The sequence below is a fragment of the Oncorhynchus mykiss genome, chromosome 2 (assembly GCF_057628025.1).
Source record: "Oncorhynchus mykiss isolate SJ-2025 chromosome 2, ASM5762802v1, whole genome shotgun sequence".
NCBI classification, from domain to species: domain Eukaryota; kingdom Metazoa; phylum Chordata; class Actinopteri; order Salmoniformes; family Salmonidae; genus Oncorhynchus; species Oncorhynchus mykiss.
Genome location: NC_143023.1, coordinates 51,289,124 through 51,313,214, shown reverse-complemented (window position 1 = coordinate 51,313,214; position 24,091 = coordinate 51,289,124). Strand labels below are relative to the sequence as shown.

Below are 24,091 nucleotides of genomic sequence, written 5' to 3'. Positions count from 1 at the left end.
ATAGAAATGCCATACGGGGGCGGTGCTGTGGTCTATATTCAGAACCACATTCCTGTAAAGCTTAGAGAGGATCTCATGTTAAATGCTGTTGAAGTAAAATGGCTACAGGTTCATCTGCCTCACATAATGCCCATTCTGGTGGGAAGCTGCTATAGATCACCAGGTGCTAACAGTCAGTATCTGGATAACATGTGTGAAATGCTTGATAATATATGTGATATCAATAGAGACGTATAATTTCTGGGTGATTTAAATATTGACTGGCTTTCATCAGGCTGCCCACTCAAAAAAGAAAAACTGTAACTAGTTTCTCCAACCTGGTTCAGATTATCAATCAAACTACCAGGGTATTTACAAACAGCACAGAAATGAAATCATCAACATGTATTGATCATATCTTTACTAATACTGCAGAAATGAGTTTGAAAGCCGTATCAAAATCCATTGGATGTAGTGATCACAATATAGTAGCCATATCTAGGAAACCTAGTATAGTACTTAACTTCTCTAGGGTAGGGGGCAGCATTCGGAATTTTGGATGAAAAGCATGCCCAAATTAAAACGGCCTGCTACTCGGGCCCAGATGATATGATATGCATATAACTGATAGATTTGGATAGAAAACACTCTAAAGTTTCCAAAACTGTTAAAATAATGTCTGTTAATATAACAGAACTGATTTAGCAGGCGAAAACCTGAGAAAAATCCATTCAGGAAGTAGTTTTTTTTGTTGGTTGTTGACATCTAGTAGAACAAAGTCTTCAGAAATCGTTTCAGGCTTAGTATTATTATAAATGAGGGAGTAAGACCAGTCTGAATGAGTGGACCCTACCGTGTCGCAGAGCTTTTTCATGCTCATGTGCATTTCTTGTTTGCCTTTTATATTGACAACGTTATTGTCCGGTTGAAATATTATAGATCATTTAGGCTAAAAAACAACCTGAGGATTGAATCTAAACATCGCTTGACATGTTTCTATAAACTTTACGGATACAATTTGGATTATTTTGTCTGATTGTTTTGACTGCGTTTGAGCCTGTGGATTACTGAAGAAAACGCGCTAACAAAACGGAGGTTTTTGGATATAAAGAGACTTCAACGAACAAAAGGAACATTTATTGAGTAAATGAATGTCTTCTGATTGCCACCATATGAAGATCATTAAAGGTAAGGGATTCATTTTCTCTATTTCTGAGTTTTGTAACGCTTCTGCTTGGCTGGTTACTGTTTGTAATAATTTGTCAACTGGGCTATGTTCTGGGCTAGGTATGTTCTGGGCTAGGTATGCTTTCGCCGAAAAGCATTTTATAAATATGACACTGTGGTTGGTTTAACAAGAAGTTAATCTTTAAACCTATGTAAAATATGTTTTGTTTTCTGAATTTTTATAATGAGCATTTCTGTATTTGAATTTGGCGCTCTGCAATCTCACTGGATGTTGGCCAGATGGGACGCTAGCGTCCCACATACCCTAGAAAGGTTTTAAGAGTTCAAACAAAAAGTTTTGTAGTGATTCATATGTTGGTCCGTGGTGTGTAATGACGAGCAACCAGATGCTGCACTTGACACATATATGAAATTGCCAATCCCAGTTACTATTGTGCATTCACCCATTAAGAAAATGACAGTAAAAACTGTTATATCCCCGTGGATTGATGATGAATTGAAAAAGTGTATGGTTGAGAGGGATGAGGCAAAAGAGATGGCAAATAGGTCTGGCTGTACAACCGATTAGAAAATGTACTACAAATTGAGAAATCATGTGACAAAACTGAATACAAAGAAAACTACACTGTGAAACAAATATAAATGACATAGAGAATGATAGTACAAATCTTTGGAGCACCTTAAATGAAAAAGGCAAACTCCGCTCCATCATAAGTCAGCTGGCTCATTCGTCACAAAACCCACTGATATTACCAACTATTTTAATGATTCTTTCATTAGCAAGATTAGCAAACTTAGGCATGACATGCCAGAAACAAACGCTGACACTACTCATCCAAGTATATCTGACCAAATTATGAAAGACAAGCATTGTAATTTTGAATTCCGTAAAGTAAGTAAAATTATTGTTGTCTATCAACAATGACAAGCCACCAGGGTCTGACAACTTGGATGGAAAATTACTGAGGATAATAGCAGACGATAATGCCACTTCTATATGCATTATCTTAAATCTAAGCCTACTTTCTAGAGTGTCCTCAGGCCTGGATGGAAGCAAAAGTTATTCCCCTACCTAAGAATAGTAAAGCCCCCTTTACTGGCTCAAATGGCCGAGCAATCATCCTGTAACCAACCCATAGTAAACTTCTGGAAAAAAATGGTGTTTGACTAGATAAAATGCTATTTTACAGCACACTTCTAGAGAAGGACATTCAACAAGCACAACACTTACACAAGTAACTGATGATTGACTGAGAGAAATGATGATAAAATGATTCTGGGGGGGTGTTTTGTTAGCCTTTAGTGCGGCTTTAGAAATTATCGATCATAGTCTGTTGCTGGAAAAAAACGTATGTTTTATGGTTTTACACCCCCTGATATATTGTGGAAAAAGAGTTACCTGTCTAAAAAGAACACAGAGGGTGTTATCTATAATGGAAGCCTCTCCAACAAAATCCAGGTAGAATCTGGAATGCCCCAGGACAGCTGTCTAGGACCATTACTTTTTTCAAGTTGTGCAAAGCCAATGTGTCTGTGTATGCGGATGACTCAACACACTATACACGTCAGCTACCACCGTGACTGAAATGAAGGCAACCCTTAACAAAGAGATGCAGTTAGTTTCAGAATGGGTGGCAAGGAATAAGTTAGTCTTAAATATTTCAAAAACTAAAATACTTGTATATGGGACAAATCATTCACTAAACCCTAAACCTCAACTAAATCTTGTAATGAATGATGTGGAAATTGAGCAAGTTGAGGAGACTAAACTGCTTGGAGTAACCCTGGATTGTAAACGGTCATGGTCAAAACATATTGATACAATAGTAGCCTGAACAGTAGTCTGCATTATAAATAGCACTATCAACAAGGCAGGTCCTACAGGCCCTAGTTTTGTCACACCTGGACTACTGTTCAGTCATGTAGTCAGGTGCCACAAAGAGGGAATAAGGAAAATTGCAATTCGCTCAGAACAGGGCAGCGCAGCCCTTGGTTGTACACAGAGAGCTAACATTAATAATATGCATGCCAATCTCTCCTGCCCCAAAGTTGAGGAGAGATTGACTTCATCACAATTTGTACTTGCGAGAGGTATATTGACATGTTGAATGCACCAAGCTGTCTGTTTGAATTACTGGCACACAGCTCGGACACCCATCCATACCCCACAAGACATGCCACCAGAGGTCTCTTCACAGTCCCCAAGTCCAGAACAGACTATGGGAGGCGGACAATACTACATAGAGCCGTGACTACATGGAACTCTATTCCACATCAAGTAACTGATGCAAGCAGTAAAATTTGATTTAAAAAACAGATAAAAGTACACCTTATGGAACAGCAGGGACTGTGAAGCAACACAAACATAGACACATGCATGCAAACACACAATAACATACAGTTCACACTATACACACACACAAGATATACTGCATAGACAGTGGGGCAAAAAACTATTTAGTCATCCACCAATTGTGCAAGTTCTCCCACTTAAAAAGATGAGAGAGGCCTGTCATTTTCATCATAGGTACACTTCAACTATGACAGACAAAATGAGAAAAAAAATCCAGAAAATCACATTGTAGGATTTTTAATGAACTTATTTGCAAATTATGGTGGAAAATAAGCATTTGGTCACCTGCAAACAAGCAAGATTTCTGGCTCTCACAGACCTGTAACTACTTCTTTAAGAGGCTCCTCTGTCCTCCACTCGTTACCTGTATTAATGGCACCTGTTTGAACTTGTTATCAGTATAAAAGACACCTGTCCACAACCTCAAACAGTCACACTCCAAACTCCACTATGGCCAAGACCAAAGAGCTGTCAAAGGACACCAGAAACAAAATTGTGGACCTGCACCAGGCTGGGAAGACTGAATCTGCAATAGGTTAGCAGCTTGGTTTGAAGAAATCAACTGTGGGAGCAATTAATAGGAAATGGAAGACAATGATGGCCGCCTCTCCTTCCAGTTCTCTGCTGCCAATGACTGGAACGAACTACAAAAATCTCTGAAACTGGAAACACTTATCTCCCTCACTAGCTTTAAGCACCAACTGTCAGAGCAGCTCACAGATTACTGCACCTGTACATAGTCCACCTATAATTTAGACCAAACAACTACCTCTTTCCCTACTGTATTTAATTAATTTATTTATTTTGCTCCTTTGCACCCCATTATTTTTTATTTCTACTTTGCACATTCTCCCATTGCAAATCTACCATTCCAGTGTTTTACTTGCTATATTGTATTTACTTTGCCACCATGGCCTTTTTGCCTTTACCTCCCTTAACTCACCTCATTTGCTCACATCGTATATAGACTTGTTTATACTGTATTATTGACTGTATCTTTGTTTTACTCCATGTGTCGTTGTATGTGTCGAACTGCTTTGCTTTATCTTGGCCAGGTCGCAATTGTAAATGAGAACTTATTCTCAACTTGCCTACCTGGTTAAATAAAGGTGAAATGAAAAAACAAGACCACTGATAATCTCCCTCGATCTGGGGCTCCACGCAAGATCTCACCCCGTGGGGTCAAAATGATCATAAGAATGGTGAGCAAAAATCCCAGAACCACACGGGGGGACCTAGTGAATGACTTGCAGAGAGCTGGGACCAAAGTAACAAAGCCTACCATCAGTAACACACTACACCGCCAGGGACTCAAATCCTGCAGTGCCAGACGTGTCCCCCTGCTTAAGCCAGTACATGTCCAGGCCCGTCTGAAGTTTTCTAGAGAGCATTTGGATGATCCAGAAGAAGATTGGGAGAATGTCATATGGTCAGATGAAACCAAAATATAACTTTTTGGTAAAAACTCAACTCGTCGTGTTTGGAGGAAAAAGAATGCTGAGTTGCATCCAAAGAACACCATACCTACTGTGAAGCATGGGGGTGGAAACATCATGCTTTGGGTCTGTTTTTCTGCAAAGGGACCAGAAATGACTGATCCGTGTAAAGGAAAGAATGAATGGGGCCATGTATCGTGAGATTTTGAGTGAAAACCTCCTTCCATTAGCAAGGGCATTGAAGATGAAACGTGGCTGGGACTTTCAGCATGACAATGATCCCAAACACACCGCCCGGGCAATGAAGGAGTGGCTTCGTAAGAAGCATTTCAAGGTCCTGGAGTGGCCTAGCCAGTCTCCAGATCTCAACCCCATAGAAAATCTTTGGAGGGAGTTGAAAGTCTGTGTTGCCCAGCAACAGACCCAAAACATCACTGCTCTAGAGTTGATCTGCATGGAGGAATGGGCCAAAATACCAGCAACAGTGTGTAAAAACCTTGTGAAGACTTACAGAAAATATTTGACCTCTGTCATTGCCAACAAAGGGTATACAACAAAGTATTGAGAAACTTTTGTTATTGACCAAATACTTATTTTCCACAATAATTTGCAAATAAATTAATAAAAAATGCTACAATGTGATTTCTGGATTTTTTTTCCCTCATTTTGTCTGTCATAGTTGAAGTGTACCTATGATGAAAATTACAGGCCTCATATTTTTAAGTGGGAGAACTTGCACAATTGGTGGCTGACTAAATACTTTTTTGCCCCACTGTATGTGGTAGTAGAGTAGGGGTCTGAGGGCTCACACTTACGTTGTGAAATCTGTTATGAATGTATTGTAATGTGTTTAAAATGTATAACTGCTTTAATTTTGCTAGACTCCAGGTAGAGTAGCTGCTGCTGTTGCACTAGATATTGTGGATCCATAATAAATACAAATACAAATGTTATGGGTATCCTTGTAATCGTTAAGGACTGGGGAGTTTTTCAGAATAAAAAAGAAACAGAAGGGAGCTAATCACAGGCAATATCCTAGAGGAAAACTTGGTTCAGTCTGCTTTCCACAAGACACTGAGATTAATTCACCTTTCAGCAGGACAACAACCTAAAACACAAGGCCAAATATACACTGGAGTTGCTTACCAAGAAGACAGTTAATGTTCCTGAGTGGCCGTGTTACAGTTTTGACGTCAATCTACTTCAAAATCTAAAAATAATAATGGACAAATGTTGCACATCCAGGTGTTGAAAGCTCTTAGAGACTTACCCAGAAAGACTCAATCGCTGCCAAAGGTGCTTCTACAAAGTGTTGACAGAGGGGTGTGAACACTTACACTACTGTTCAAAGGTTTGGGGTCACTTAGAAATGTCCATATTTTTTTTAAAGAAAAGCTCATTTTTTTGTGTATTAAAATAACATCAAATTGATCAGAAATACAGTGTAGACATTGTTAATGTTGTAAATGACTATTTTGAGCCTGTATTCGAACCCACAAATGATGATGCTCCAGATACTCATCTAGTCTGAAAAAGGCCAGCTTTATTGCTTCATTAATCAGAACGGGGTGGCAGGTAGCCTAGTGGTTGGAGCATTGGACTAGTAAGATCAAATCCCCAAGCTGACAAGGTAAAAATCTGTTGTTGTGCCCCTGAACATTGCAGTTAACCCACTGTTCCTAGGCAGTCATTGAAAATAAGAATTTGTTCTTAACTGACTGACAAAAGTTTTCAGCTGTGCTAACAATTTCAAAAGGGTTTTCTAATTATCAATTAGCCTTTTAAAATTATAAACTTGGATTGGATTAGCTAACACAACGTGCCATTGGAACACAGGAGTGATGGTTGCTGATAATGGGCCTCTGTACGCCTATGTAGATATTCCATAAAAAATCTGCCGTTTCCAGCTACAATAGTAATTTACAACACTAACAATGTCTACACTGTATTTCTGATCAATTTTATGTTTTTTAATACACAAAAAAATGAGCTTTTCTTTAAAAAAAATATGGACATTTCTAAGTGACCCCAAACTTTTGAACGGTAGTGTATGTAAATTACATATTTCTGTATTTTATTTTCAATACATTTTCAATAATTTCACTTTTTTTCTCACTTTTTTTCTCACTTTGTCATTATGGGGTATTGTATGTAGAATGGTGAATTTCTTTTTTAATTCATTTTGAATTCATGCTGTAAAACAACAAAATGTGGAATAAGGGGTATGTATATTTTCTAAAGGCATTGTATTTTACTTAGTTGACGATGGAAGTTCTAGGTCTACTGCTGCATTGGCCTATAGGCCTATAGGCCCTTCCAACTGATTCGTTCAAAACAGTGATAAAAACATTTTTCAAAGTAGCCACCCTTTGCCTCTGACAGCTTTGCACACTTTTGTCATTCTCTTAACCAGCTTCATGAGGTAGTCACCTGGAATGCATTTCAATTAACAGGTGTGCCTCCTTTAAAAGTTAATTTGTGAAATTTCTTTCCTTAATGCGTTTGAACCAATCAGTTTTTGTGAAAGGTAGTGATGGTATACAGAAGATAGGACTATTTGATAAAGACCATAAGTCCATATTATGGCAAGAACAGCTCAAATAAGCAAAGACATTAGTCAGTCAATGTGGAACATTTCAAGAACTTTGAAAGTTTTATTTTAAGTGCAGTCACAAAAACCGTCAAGTGCTATGATGAAACTGGCTCTCATGACGAACGCCACAGGAAAGGATGACCCAGAGTTATGTCAGCTGTAGATGATAAGTTCATTAAAGTTACCAGCCTCAGAAATTGCAGCCCAAATAAATGCTTCATAGAGTTCAAGTAACAGACACATCTCAACATCAACTGTTCAGAGGAGACCGCGTAAATCAGGCTTTCATGGTCGAATTGCTGCAAAGAAATCACTACTAAAGGACACCAATAATAAGAAGAGACTTTCTTGGGGCAAGAAACACGAGCAATGGAAAATAAACCGGTGGAAATCTGTCATTTCGTCTGATGAGTCCAAATTTGAGATTTTTTGGTTACAACCGCCTTGTCTTTGTGATGCAGAGTAGGTGAATGGATGATCTCTGCATGTGTAGTTCCCACCGTGAAGCATGGAGGAGGAGGTGTGATGGTGTGGGGGTGCTTTGCTGATGACACTGTCTGTGATTTATATAGAATTCAAGGCACACTTAACCAGCATGGCTACCAAAGCATTCTCTAGCGATACGCCAAAACATCTGGCTTGCGTTTAGTGGGACTATCATTTGTTTTTCAACAGGACAATGACCCAACATACCCCCAGGCTGTATAAGGGCTATTTGACAAAGAAGGAGAGTGATGGAGTGCTGCATCATATGACCTGGCCTCCATAATCACCCAACCTCAACCCATTTGAGATGGTTTGGGATGAGTTGGACCGCAGAGTGAAGGAGAAGCAGCCAACAAGTGTTCAGCATATGTGGGAACTCCTTCAAGACTGTTGGAAAAGCCTTCCAGGTGAAGCTAGTTGAGATAATGCCAAGAGTGTGCAGAGCTGTCAAAGGCAAAGGGTGGCTACTTCGAAGAATCTAAAATATCAAACACATTTTGATTTGTTTAATAACACTTTTTTGGTTACTAAATGATTTTGTGTTATTTCATAGTTTTGATGTTTCACTCTTTTTCTACTCTTGAATGAGTAGGTTTTCAAAATTTTGACTGGTGTTTTACGTTGCTTTGACCTAGCTAGTCAATGTTAGCAACCAAAGAGACAGTTGTCTAGCGCTAGCTGTAAACAGCCGAGTTGACTTTTCTGTTTTAAAAGGCCTTGACAAGTAGAAAAACGATCTATCTAATTAACATTGGTATTTGAAACCTTCCAGTTGTAGGATTAAATGTCTATCAATTACAAAGTTTTGTTTCAGGCAGTATTTTTTAATCATTTTCTAGATCAAGGATATCCACCTGTAATCCACATGATAAAATACAGCCCTAATCAATGTAAGTACAGAAAATATATACTTTTTACATATACTCTTTTCTCAATATTGTTGTATTGCCTAAAATAGCGCCGACAGAGAAGGTCACCTCGCTTCTAGTCTTTAGGAAGCTTTGCAGTATTTAAAAGAAAAATGTATTACTGCTTACATTGTTAGCCCAGAAAACCTTAAGTGTTATTACATACAGCCGGGAAGAACTATTGGATAGCAGAGAGACGTCAACTTACCAACTTAACTTACTTACTTATTATCAGGAATACGACTTTCCCAAAGCGGATCCTTTGTCCGAACCAACCAGGGCATTGGAACTGATTCCAGAAGTTGACCCAAAACAACTTCGCTGCAGCAGAAGTAGACAGAGCGGCCTTCTGATCAGAATTTGGAGGCGTGCACACCACCCACCGCTTCCGAGTATATTACTCACTAATGTCCAGTCTCTAGATAACAAGGTAGACGAAATTAGGGCAATGGTTGCTTTCCAGAGAGACATCAGGAATTTTAACAAGCTCTGTTTCATAGAAACATGGCTCTGTCCGGATATGCTGTCAGAGTCGGTACCAGGATTCTTTGTGCTTTTCACAGACAGAAATACACATCTCTCCGGGAAAAAGAAAGGCGGGGTGTATGTTTCATGATTAACCACTCATGTTGTAAGTGTAACAACATACAAGAACTCAAGTCCTTTTGTTCATCTAACCTAGAATTCCTCACAATCAATCGCCGAACGTATTATCTCCCAAGAGAATTCTCGTCGGTTAGTGTCACAGCAGTGTATATCCCCCTCAAGCCGATTGTAATGATATTCGTCTTCCTCTGATGAGGAGTATGAAGGATCGGACCAATATGCAGCGTAGTACGTGTCCATGTTGAATAATTTATTAACAATTAACACCAAAAACAAAATAACAAGGAGAACGAACAAAAACGAAACAGTTCTGTCTGGTAAAGACACAGAGACAGAAACAATCACCCACAACTAAAATGGGGAAAACAGGCTACCTAAGTATGATTCTCAATCAGAGACAACGAACGACACCTGCCTCTGATTGAGAACCATACCAGGCCAAACACATAAACACAACATAGAAAAAAGAACAGACTACCCACCCCAACTCACGCCCTGACCAAACTAACACAAAAACATAATAAAGGAACTAAGGTCAAAACGTGACACCGATACCACGATGGCCCTCAAGGAACTGTACAACGTGACCATTCAGAAGTAGGCCTAGGCTGTTAAGCGACTGCAAGTGAAGAGCAAAATAATCCTAACATTTCCACACTCGAATTGTAGGCTAACCCATACCCAAACCGAGATTCTGTGAAAATAAAAATCTGATTGATTGGTACTTGTAGGCCATCATTGTAAACAATAATTAGTTCTTAACTGACTTGCCTAGTTAAATAAAGGTAGAAAAAAAGCAAGACCAGTCCCCATGCTTGTCTCAAAGCAGCGCGAAACAGTGCTGAAATAGTTGACCACACGCGGATAGGTGATTGCTTCAAATCCTATTATAACGATTGGATGACTTTGGGTGTTTCAGTAAGCAACAATTTGTTGCCATTAGCCTACTTTATTCCAGTATTTCTGTCATTCAGTGATATTTATTCCCACAGTAACTCTTTATGGATCCATCCAGATGTGGTTAGAAAAGTTTGTGGGGCTGTGCAAAGAGATGAGTGAAGTGACATGCCTTGCAAACACCCATTAATACATTTAAAGTCTCAACTCGATTAGAGTCTATTGTTCTGCTGATAGCCCATCAAGGGTGGATGGCTTCTTTTGTATTCCAATTTATTGTAAAGGTTGCTAAACCATTTACACCTATCCCACAGTGTTGTTGCGTACTTACTGTACAGTGCACTTTCACTCCATTCTCCACCTGACTCTCTGCCAATACCACCAGATTAGTCTTTCTATTGTTATCTAGTCGGTAACATTTCACAAGTAAATGTCATAAATAAAACACCTACTATCATGAATCAAGGTAAGACCCAAGTGAAGACTGTGTGATGTAACAATGTTTATTGTAACCACAGGGGCAGGCAAACGACATGTCAAGGCAGGCAGGGGTCGATAATCCAGAGCAGAGGCCAAGGTGCCAAGGTACCTTCCGTGGCCTCCAACTGCTCTTAAATGCAAGTAAAACTAAATGCACGCTCTTCAACCGATCGCTGCCCGCACCTGCCCGCCCGTCCAGCATCACTACTCTGGACGGTTCTGACTTAGAATAGGTGGACAACTACAAATACCTAGGTGTCTGGTTAGACTGTAGACTCTCCTTTCAGACTCACATCAAACATCTCCAACCCAAAATTAAATCTAGAATCGGCTTCCTTTTTAGCCACAAAGCATCCTTCACTCAACATGCCAAACATACCCTCGTAAAACTGACCATCCTACCGATCCTCGACTTCAGCGATGTCATTTACAAAAGAGCCACCAACACTCTACTCAACAAATTGGATGCAGTCTATCTCAGTGCCATCCGTTTGTCACCAAAGCCCCATTTACTACCCACCACTGCATCCAACAAACTGCAAAAGTCTCTGAAGCTGGAGACTCTTACCTCCCTCACTAGCTTTAAGCACCAGCTGTCAGAGCAGCTCACAGATCACTGCATCTGTACATAGCCCATCTGTAAATAGCCCATCCATTCTACCTCATCCCCATACTGTACTGCTCCTTTGCACCCAAGTATTTCAACTTGCACATCCTACTATTCCAGTGTTTAATTGCTTTATTGTAATTACTTTGCCACCATGGCCTATTTATCACCTTACCTCTCATATCCTACCTCATTTGCATATACTGTATATACTGTAGATATGATTAGATGTGCTTAGTAGCAGAGGCGTTATGGATTCGACATCAACTTGTTAATTTAGCAAACATAATTTGCTTATATTCAGTCAACACATATATTTTAAGAATATAATGGAATATAACAGACCAGTTTTGTTTCTCTCAGAATAAAAACCTTACAGTGTAAGTGTAAGGTTTAGTAAGTAATTAGCCACGGCTACAAGTTACAGCTTTTTCTGACAAAGTAGAAACAAAATAAAATATGTTTTTGTTCTAAATTCAATCACACTCTTCTTCTTCATCCTTATCATTCAGTTAATTCAAATTGAATTATAATACATGTTGTCACTCTTGTTCAACAACTCCAAATCGCTTTTGCATGTATTCCAAAGTAATACATTAAAATAACATAATCAAAAGGAAAAATGTGATTATTTATTAGCTTAGTGGATATAAGTATTTTAGGCATGTCATGTGAATTGGGCCTCATTTAAAATCATTGTCAAAAGCACAAGAGATATGGAACAGTTTAAACAATACTAAATAAAGTATAAGTAATACCGCCGAGTCTGTTCTAATGAAAACAAATTGTAAAGTCTTTAATACAGCATAACAAAGTTTTTAAAAACAGACGGATTTGTGAAATTGCTTGATCCAACATTTTGCGATTGCATGAGGCTTGGTAATCACAGAATCAGTAGGATATAAAACAAAAACTCAAATAGGCAACAGAAGCAGAAACAGCATAGGGCTCAGTCATTCCTGGCGTTTGTTCAAAATAAGTTATATTATAATATACGTTAAAGACACCATTCTTTCTGATTGTCTTTAGCATGCAGTCTCTCCTCTCACTACAGCTAATTTCATTTGAATTATTATGTGGATTATAATAAATAAATATATTTCTACGGGTGGATGCATTTTTCCTTAGGGCAAATCTGGTCTGTGATATTGAGTTAGAAATGTAAAACTTTAGAGTACTTAAGCATCAGATGCAAGATTTTGGCCATTAGGCTACTCTTTACAATAGGAGTCAACTCTGATTGACCACATGTAACGTTGACGCTGTGAGTCCAGAAGCAGGTGCAGGTAAAACGTTTAATGAAAACAACAAACAAGACAGCATAACAGAATCGAGTCAACATGAACACAGGTGCAATACCAACTGAGGAATGAACAGAAGGAAAGGACTTATAAAGGGGAGGTAATGAGGTCCAGGTATGATTCAATGATGAGAGAACTTGGGTAAATACATTGGCGCAATTACACTTGACATGTGGACTGACGATTTTCGAAAAAAGGTGATACTGCAGCTGAAAACTGCAGAAAACATAAGGCCAGCTATTGCGAATTTCCATGATCTCTTCAAGAGGCCTACTGTCCACCTGGTAATTGTGTGGTTCCAAACAATAAAGAGTCACCTTCAGATAGATGTGGTTTCAGAGAGAAGCCAGCTGTCAGCCTGGGACCAGGAACGGTGGATAAAGAGTGACCTTCAGATGGATGTGTGGTTTCAGAGAGAAACCAGCTGTGAGCCTGGGACCAGGCACGGTGGATAAAGAGTCACCTTCAGATGGATGTGTGGTTTCAGAGAGAAGCCAGCTGTCAGCTTGGAACCAGGAACGGTGGATAAAGAGTCACCTTCAGATGGATGTGTGGTTTCAGGGAGAAGCCAGCTGCGAGTCTGGGACCAGGCACGGTGGATAAAGCGTCACCTTCAGATGGATCTGTGGTTTCAGGGAGAAGCCAGCTGCGAGCCTGCAACCAGGCACGTTGAATGACATCCTTTTCCTGCACAGTAATTTGAAGAAATCTAGTGACGAATGGACCTTATTTTTAAAGTTATTGTTTTAGTGTATTTATTTGTTGTCTAATATTAGAAGGCTTTTTAAAGTGATTTGAGTTGTCAAACTGTAGCACAAATTGCATTGTGAAAAAAAGATATCTGTTCTCAATTCATGGCATGTATTATTTTTATCCAAATGTTAAATAGACAAGCAGACACATTAATTAATGCAGGAAAAGAGGAATAATAGCCTAGTATTTGTGGTCATAAAAACAATTAGGTATATTATTTTGTTGGGTAACGGATTGCCTCTCGGAAGTCATTGAGGCGGCTTCGATCTTCAATATAACCATTCATTCTGAAGGTTAAACCCATATGTCTTAGGCCTGCAGTAAATTAAATTATATTACCAGGTTTGTTTTTCATTAGGTTATAATAATCCATGCCTTCCGGGAATGTTATAAAGTAAAAAATAAATGATGGGTGGAGTTAGAAATTTGGCTGTCAGAAGTATTACAATGGGAAATTACACTCATAAAACCGGACTGAAACATTCACCCCTCCATGAATTTACGAAAAGATAGTCAATTTGTGCCACAGTTTAGACTACTGATAGATCAGCAACTTCCCCTTCTGATTGTGTGGTGCAATGACCAGAATCATGCAATTTACTACAATGTGCCGCCATCGAACTCAAACGGTCGCACCCTGATCTGTTTCACCTGTCTTTGTGCTTGTCTCCACCCCCTCCAGGTGTCGCCCATCTTCCTCATTATCCCCAGTGTATTTATACCTGTGTTCTCTGTTTGTCTTTTGCCAGTTCATTTTGTTTTGTCAAGCCTACCAGCGTTTTTCCCGTGCTCCTGCCTTTCTCTAGTTCCTGTTTTCTATTTTTCCCAGTTTTGACCATTCTGCCTGCCCCGATCTTGAGCTTGCGTACTGTTCTGTACCTTGTCACACCACCCTGGATTATTGACCTCTGCCTGCCCTGACCCTGAGGCCGCCTGCCGTTCTGTATCTTTTGGACTCTGCTCTGGATTACTGATCTCTGCCTGCCTTTGACCTGTCCCTTGTTTTTGTAATAAACTGTTGTTACTTCGAAACTGTTTGCATCTGAGTCTACTCCTGAGCCTTGACAGCGGCATAAGCTCCAAATATTTAATTGAGGAACATTTAATTGAGGAACCAGTGTAACTAGCTTAGTTGTAGAAGAACACACATCTGCACAGTTTAATATTCTACATCACTCTGAAGTTTTATGACATGTGCCACTAATTCTGAAAACCCATTCATATGTAAAGCAGCACACTGTCGGAAACCATAACAACGTACAGTACGACATACAGCCCATTGTACCATACATAACAAGTATCATCCCCTCAGCTCCTCAATGTCTCAGTCAGTGTAGGCTCCTGAGAACAGGAAGTGGAGGACTGTCCTTATCAGTGAATTTCATAAAAATACTAATAGTGAAACTTTTAAAAGTTATCCTTTTTTAGATCAAACTATACTAAATGTCACCAAATAACTGATTAAAACACATTGTTTTGCAATGAAGGTCTACAGCAGGCTCAACAGGACTCAACAGGGTAGCACCATGATGTAGCCAGAGGACAACTTTTTTTTCCGCTCCTCTGGGTACATCAACTTCAACACAAAACCTAGGAGGCTGATGGTTCTCACCCCCTTCCATAGACTTACACAGTAGTTATGACAACTTCTGGAGGATGTCCTCCAACTTATCACAGCATGAACTGACATGTTGTCCATCCAATCAAAGGATCAGATAATGAATCTATCACTGAAAGCATAAGCTGCAGCTAGCTAGCACTGCAGTGCATACAATGTGGCGGGTAGTTGACTCAAAGAGAGTAAAAAACAATAGTTGAACAGTTAAAAAAAATTAAGGAGAAGCAGCAGAGAGAGAACTCTCTTTCAGGTTCAGTTTCACTTACGCTAGCTAATCCAGCTAATTAACCTACTCAACAACCTGACTCAAATAGAGAGGAGGTACATTTATGTTAGGTAGCTGGCTATCTAACACTTCCAATTCAAGGTAATCTGCTAACTGCTAAACTGCTTGCCGTACACTACTGCGTGATTCTACACATGGATTAGATTGTGGGTTTACTAATGCGTTAGTTCTAGTAGCTATGTTGACTCTGACATTATCTAATATGATGACAATGATGTAGGTTGTGTGTAGACATTATGGTTTGAAGGTTTGTCTTGGAGTGGTTTTTTGCCTGGTATTGTGAAAAAGGCTGGTCATTGTGACCTCCTTCATGACTCCTTCAGTCCCCCGACCGGACTTTGTTAACACTGAAACAGGAAGCATAAGAAGGACAAGAAAAGGATCAGCCTGGATCTGCTGAGGAACAGCATGGCCCATGTTACGGATACAGGTGTCCTGCGTGTATTTCTTCTCTCTCCTTCTCCCCTCCTCACAGGTGGCAATCATCATTCTCTAATCAGTCTCGACAGAAGACACACCTGCTCCTTTCCCCTTACCTAATCACATCCCCTTTCCCTTGGTTTAAAAACGCACTCAGTTGTTTTCCCAAACTCTCTCTCTCTGTCTCTCTCCCTCTTTCTTTGGATTGAGCTATCTCTCTTTTGTTTTTGCTCCTAAGTAAGTAAGACTAGCTTAGGGGTTTTTGGATGTTTATTATTTCTTTCCTTGGGTCCAGCTCAGCTCCCCCCCTCCCCTTTACCGTGTGTTTAAAAATAAATCAATTGTGTTTAATGGTAGATTTAAGTTGTCTGTGGTTATTAGTTCTCACTGTTCCTTTTCACTGTTATGATTTGCATGAGATATATTACGGGTCTCGTTTCCATCCCCCCTAGACTGCAGGGCCAAAGGGGTTCATAACCTGTTATGGATGATGCAAATTTTCGCAGCTTTTTGTTAAAAATCGCGCAACATTTCAAAGTCCTGCTACTCATGCCAGGAATATAGTATATGCATATGATAAGTATGTGTGGATAGAAAACACTCTGACGTTTCTAAAACTGGTTAAATCGGGTCTGTGGCTATAACAGAATGTGTTTAGGAGTAAAAATCCCTGGTAAAACTGTTTACCAAAAACAAAAAAAAAATATTTGTCCGCCATTCAATGAATGCGAATCCCATGTAAACGCCTACAGCTTCCACACAATGTCACCATTGCTATCAATATCTGAATCATTTATCCTTGGTTACAACACGAATAGACCCCTCCTTTCTTGAGGAGCACCACAGTATGTTGTGAAACTGAAAAAATGGACGATGATTTCCAGACTTGCTGCTGTCGAATACAGATCGCCCCGTGATCAATTTGATACATCATTAACGTTTATTTATGCCTAAAGTTGGTTTAGAAACGTTGTTTGAAGTGATTTGTAAAAGTTTATAGGCGACTTTTGTAATTTTAAAAAGTGACGTTGCGTCTTGTAAATGGACTTTTTGCAGCATCAGACTGGCCTTCAGCAAATTACATTTTGGGTATACAGTGACAAATTTAATCGGGAAAAAGACCCAATTGTGATGTTTATGGGACATATAGGAGTGCCAACAAAGAAGCTCGTCCAAGGTAATGAATGTTTTATATTTTATTACTGCGTTTTGGGTAGCGCCAGCTACCGCAAAATCTGTTGTTTACGTGTCGTGCTGGTATTTTGGGGGGTGCATGCTATCAGATAATAGCTTCTCATGCTTTCGCCGAAAGATTTTACAAATCTGACTTGGTGGCTAGATTCACAACGAGTGTAGCTTTAATTCAGTACCTTGCATGTGTATTTTTATGAAAGTTTGAGATTTATCGATTACTAAGTAAAGTACTATAGGTGGCGCTCTGAAATTTCCGCTGAGCGGTCCCTGTACAGGGACCACCTGGTTTTTGAATGTTTATTATTTCTTTCCTTGGGTCCAGCTCAGCTCCCCCCCTCCCCTTTACCGTGTGTTTAAAAATAAATCAATTGTGTTTAATGGTAGATTTAAGTTGTCTGTGGTTATTAGTTCTCACTGTTCCTTTTCACTGTTATGATTTGCATGAGATATATTACGGGTCTCGTTTCCATCCCCCCTAGACTGCAGGGCCAAAGGGGTTCATAACAGCCCAGTTAAAGGCAGGGAGGAAGTGGCGGCTGTGGATGGTATGTATACAGATGTTCCTCTGCCTGAGGGCGGAAGTAAATTCTATATGGCGACATCCCCGTTGATCTCAAGCCCTGGGTTAGAGCTGGTGGAGCTGCCAGATGGCACGTGGGCGTTGAAGCAGATGCCACCACATCGTCAAGTGTGAAGCAGACAATGTGTTACTTTGTCTAGACATCAACTGTAATGGAGATGCCGTGTTGTGTAACTTTGCTTAAACATAATGTGTAAATGGGACAGTATATTATGTGAGTTTGCTAAAAACTCTTAAGGATCTGCCCCCTTTTTTTCAATTTTCATCTAAAATGACATACCCAAATCTAACTGCCTGTAGCTCAAGCCCTGAAGCAAGGATATTAATATTTGTGGTACCATTTGAAAGGAAACACTTTGACGTTTGTGGAAATGTGAAAGGAATGTAGGAGAATATAACACAATAGATCTGGTAAAAGATAATACAAAGAAAAAAGAAACCGTTTTGTATTTTTTTGTACCATCATCTTTGAAATGCAAGAGAAAGGCCATAATGTATTATTCCAGCCCAGGTGCAATTTAGATTTTGGCCACTATATGGCAGCAGTGTATGTGAAAAGTGTTAGACTGATCCAATGAACCATTGCATTTCTGTTCAAAATTGTGTCAAGACTGCCCAAATGTGCCTAATTTGTTTATTAGTCTAGTTGAAGTTTAAATTGTGCACTTTCCTCAAACAATAGCATGGTGTTCTTTCACTGTAATAGCTACTGTAAATTGGACAGTGCAGTTAGATTAACAAGAATTTAAGCTTTCTGCCAATATCTGATGTCTATGTCTTGGGAAATGTTCTTGTTACTTACAACCTCATGCTAATCGCATTAGCCTACGTTAGCTCAACCGTCTGGTGGATGGGACACCCATCCCGAAGATGTTTTAAAAATTAATAAAATCCATCAGTTGTGAACCATATCAAATGAATCTGCTCCCTGTACATGTGACTATTAAACACTGAATCAAATAAGACGTTTTACTGTTTTTCATTGACCAGTTATTGTGTTGGTTTGAGAAAGCACTAAGAAGTAATGGAACATTTATAACGACTGTTGGCTAAGGGGCTTCACCTTCAAGGTGGCCCGTTGCCAAACCATATTGTGAGCTCAAGCAGGCAACCAAAGGGGAGCTTGAGGGTAACTGTGTTAAAGGCACACTCAAAAGGAGCACTGGGAGTCTAGCCTATAGCGCTTTAGTCCTCTACCCATACGAAGTCCTGAACCCCTGCTTTCAGCTAAAGATGATTTAGTTGAAACCCTATACAACGGGACTTAACGAGTGTGAATCACGTGGGAGGGTGTTGTCCGGTCAGTTAGGAAGGGAGGACCAGCCGCTGGTAGGAGTGTTTGTGATTATGCCACGCTTATAATAAGTAGTATAACCCCATTGCGGAACGTAGCCTGTGAGTACAGCGACAGCAGTGTAGTAAGAGCCGTGCCACGTATTAAAATAGTACATAGTGTACTATAACTAAATATCGCATCGCTTAATAGCATTATATATTAGAATAGCCCCCACTGACTTATAGTATACCTTGTCACGAACTACCAGTGAAGTGTAATCAGTAGGAAGGAGTGAGGTAACCCCTGTGGCAAGCAGGGATAGACCAAGAGGGGTAACCCGGTTGTTAAAATTCAGTTTGACGCTCTAAACACAATTTAGGCTAGCACGACAGGGAGGCCCCCTCACTGGGAAAGAGGCTTATACCATGGGATAATCCAGGCTTACAAGGTGTGGTGAGAGTTGACCCAACCTGTGAGGTCAAGTGAAGATCCACAGGACTACCCATGCGTGAGTGAATTTAGTAGGATCATCAGGGAGACGATCCATACTAGTCACCTCGACATTCTTGGCGCCTAACGTGGATCTATGGATCTAATCTACAAAGTAACCTAAAGTAATTGGTTAGTAGAATAAAGGTGAGGCGCCAAACTAAAAAGGTCCTGAGAAATAAAGAATAAAAGGTACAAGAACTAAAAAGGCCCTGAGAAATAAAGAATAAAAGGTGCAATAACTAAAAAGGCCCTGAGAAATAAAGAATAAAAGGTACAAGAACTAAAAAGGCCGTGAGAAATAAAGAATAAAACCAGAGGTATAAGAACTAAAACTCTAGGAACAGAGTCTTAATTCATTAAATCCAATTAGAGACGTCCAGGCTATAACAGTTAAGTTTTGAGTTTATTGACCTGAGGTAACTGGTCTAAAGACAGCCAGAGTAAAATATACCTGGTCGTCGAAAAAGCAACTTAAAGTAATTTGTTGTGACAAGAAGCCTCTCAATCTTAGTATGGGACAAAATACCAGAAACAGTAAAAGTAAAGTTAATGAGTGAAAACATTGACTGTGATAAATGGATTCATCTAATGGTAGAATTGAAAGAATGATAATTAAACTGGAACCCGGTTAAACCACAGGATAGGCTGTAACTGACCAGAGATCCTAGTTCAGGATCAGTGGCAGAAGCCACATTAGAAAACTGGATGGCCTGTTTTATAAAATGTTAGGAGAAGAGAGGGAAACTTAGGGAAAATAATTAGTACCTCCCTTAGGATGGATAGATGTCTGGAGGCTCTTGGAAAGTGAATATTCAGACATGTATGTGGTTCCAGAGGATATCATGGACAAGACACCCACAATAGTGACACAATCAGACTATAAATGTAGCTTATACTATGAGAGGGGAGTACCTAGTACAATATGTGGGTATAGTCATTTAAGTAAGTCATACAGTGTTGGAACGGTGAATGACAGGCACTGGGGGAGAGATGGGGGGTCAAGCAGAAACGCAGTATCCCTTTTAATGTTGACTCAGATAATGCCCTCAGACCTGCAATGGCATGCAGGCTGAGTACAGTTGCGCAAAAAATGGGATAGTAAGGAACAGTTGGAAACTGGGTGGAGATGTTCAGGGCCTGAATACCTACACCCTGAAGGGTTGGCTCCTCTTTATCTACCACAACTTCCCTCTTACCAAAAGCAGCGCCTCATGGACACTTTCGGCACCCGCTCAAGAAGAAATGGGAGGCCACAGGCCCGAAAGGTGTGAGATAAAACAGGAGCACCTAGAGGTCTGAAGCGTCTACTCAGAGGGAAAAGAGAGAGGACGCGAGACCGAGGATGTGGAGTATGTTTTTAGTTCAGATGAGAGTGAGAGGGTGTGATTGGGCAGATGTGGAAACGGAAGTGGAAGAGGATAACTAACTGCAGTTTGGGGAGTACCTAGCCCTGGAGCTCTGTCAGAGAGAGTCAATACGGGCAGACAGCTCCAGGAAGAGTCTGGGTGATTCCAGACTTCTCTCATTGAAGAATGATGGAGGCTCATAGCAAAGGGTCTGAATACTTATGTAAGTAAATAAGGTATTTCTGTTTTACATTTTTTATACATTTGCAAAAATGCATACAAACCTGTTTTCGCTTTGTCATTATGTGGTATTGTATGTAGATTGATGATGAAAATGTTTAATTTAATCAATTTTAGAATAAGAATGTAATGTAACAAAATGTGGAAAATGTTAAGGGGTCTGAATACTTTCCAAATGCACTGGATAAAAGATAGATCTCTAATGAGGGAATGCTGCATTTCTCACTTTCAATGAGACTGTATGATCTGTAATTCTAATTCTGTCTACCTTTTTCTTTTTCAACAAACAAATGTAATATTGTCATATTAGCCTGTTAGCCCCCAACAATCCTTTATTGTTTACTATAAAAGATAACAACACCTGTCTTGAATATTTAAACAGAAGGAAGAGATCATAATACATTTTTCTCTGTGATTCAAGTGAAACTGTTGACAACTTTGTGCAATTTTTTGGAGGACATTTAAAAAAATGCCAATGGCATAACACTAATATTTCTAAACCCCCTTTTCCAAGAAAACAGAGAATAGATAATGTAGTTCTCAGCTGAGGTCCCAGATGTTGTTCAGGAATATTGAGGGGGAAAGAGGAGGGGAACAACTCATTTTAACATGCACTAGCCAATCCAAACTATCATTGTGTCTACAAGGGAACTGTCAGAGAAAAAGGAGAAATAAAAGGAAAACAGCAGCAAGTAAACTAGACTATAACTTCAACTAGACTATAACTTCAACTAGACTACAACTAGACTACGACTTCAACTAGACTACGACTTCAACTAGACTACGACTTCAACTAGACTACGACTTCAACTAGACTATGACTTCAACTAGACTACGACTTCAACTAGACTACGACTTCAACTAGACTACGACTTCAACTAGACTACGACTTCAACTAGACTACGACTTCAACTAGACTATGACTTCAACTAGACTACGACTTCAACTAGACTACGACTTCAACTAGACTACGACTTCAACAATCCTACAACTTCAACTATACTACGACTTCTACTAGACTACGACTTCAACTAGACTACGACTTCAACTAGACTACGACTTCAACTAGACTACGACTTCAGCTAGACTACGACTTCAACTAGACTACGACTTCAACTATACTATGACTTCAACTAGACTATAACTTCAACTAGACTACGACTTCAACTAGACTACGACTTCAACTAGACTATGACTTCAACTAGACTATGACTTCTACTAGACTATGACTTCAACTAGACTACGACTTCAACTAGACTATGACTTCAACTAGACTATGACTTCAACTAGACTACGACTTAAACTAGACTACGACTTGAACTAGACTACGACTTCAACTATACTATGACTTCTATTAGACTACGACTTCAACTAGACTACGACTTCAACTAGACTAAGACTTCAACTAGACTACGACTTCAACTAGACTACGACTTCAACTATACTATGACTTCAACTAGACTATAACTTCAACTAGACTACGACTTCAACTAGACTACGACTTCAACTAGACTATGACTTCAACTAGACTATGACTTCTACTAGACTATGACTTCTACTAGACTAAGACTTCAACTAGACTACGACTTGAACTAGACTACGACTTGAACTAGACAACGACTTCAACTAGACTATAACTTCAACTAGACTATGACTTGAACTAGACTACGACTTAAACTATACTATGACTTCAACTAGACTATGACTTGAACTAGACTACGACTTGAACTAGACTACGACTTGAACTAGACTACGACTTGAACTAGACTACGACTTAAACTATACTATGACTTCAACTAGACTATAACTTCAACTAGACTACGACTTCAACTAGACTACGACTTCAACTAGACTACAATTTAAACTATACTATGACTTCAAATAGACTATAACTTCAACTAGACTACGACTTCAACCAGACTATAACTTCAACTAGACTATAACTTCAACTCAATCAAATAGTTTTTTTGACTATTGTAGCTGAGAAGTAATTCTCTCTATGACCAGAAAGGTCCAGTAAAAGTATAAATTGAGCCCCAACAAATTGTCTATATCTAGTCTGTCTGTGGCTAGGAGCCAATCCAGAATTGACCTCTAATCCAGAATTTACAGTATATCTGTATATCTTGTGGTCCAAGAGAGCTGCGACTTGTGGAGGTATTTGTCCCAACCCAGCACTAACACACCTGATTTAAATAATCAACTAATTCCTCAAGACCTTGATTAGCTGAATATCATGTGTTAGTGCTGGGCTAGGGCAGAACCCTGCTCATACTGCAACCAGGGTTAGAGCATTGTCTTAAATCAGTGTGGCGAACTGAGCGACGCTTAGTAGTGTCACCACCTCAATTCCATTTAATTCAGTCAATTCAGGAAATAAACAAAAATTCCAACTCCCCCCTCAAGACATCTGTGCTTGTATATGAGAAAAAATATTGAATTGGAATTTCAGTTTAATTCCTGAATTGTCTGAATATAAATGCAATTGACCTCAACCTTGACTGCAACCCTCCAGAACCAGGAGTTCAGAACAGTGTACTTACTAATCTGACACAGTGTTGTCTTACCAGGGTATGAATGCTGAAGAGTCTTTCTTCTTGTCTCTCTCTCCTCTGAGGCTGAGGTCCAGCTATTAGCTTTTATAATAACTATTCAAGTCAGTCACCTCATCAGTCAGACAGTCAGTCATACAGACAGTCGGTCATCCTTGCATGCGTTACAGTCCTGAAAGTTCATTACGAGATTGACTAGGGAAGTTTAAATATAGCCAGGTTGCATACTGGTCCGCAGGGTGAAGGGGGTCTCTCTCTGGAGCAGTGGTGTCAGGTTACACCGTGAGACAGACAGAAAGAAACCACTGCACGTATTTCATTAGTGTTTCAATGCATTATAGATTCAACATGGATGTCATGTTGACAATCAGTTCAGTGTGTCTGTAATGATAAGTGTCAGTGTCTCTGACTGTCTCCCTATGGTGGAAACTGTCATGGGTTAGGCAGGCAGGCTTTCGTGGGTTGGACAGAGTTGCTTGCCATATTGCTTACACCCATTC

The 24,091-nt window shown here is 39.6% G+C and overlaps 1 protein-coding gene across 1 annotated transcript in view; it reads right to left on the bottom strand.

Annotated features, from left to right (window-relative positions):
• Positions 1–23,788, bottom strand: part of LOC110491302 (F-box only protein 40) — a 49,207-nt gene extending 25,419 nt beyond the window's left edge. Inside the window, exon 1 of the mRNA XM_021564659.3 lies at positions 23,607–23,788. The gene's annotated coding sequence lies outside the window, so the exon portion shown is untranslated. The remainder of the gene's footprint in view (positions 1–23,606) is intronic.
• Positions 23,789–24,091: the final 303 nt, after the last annotated feature.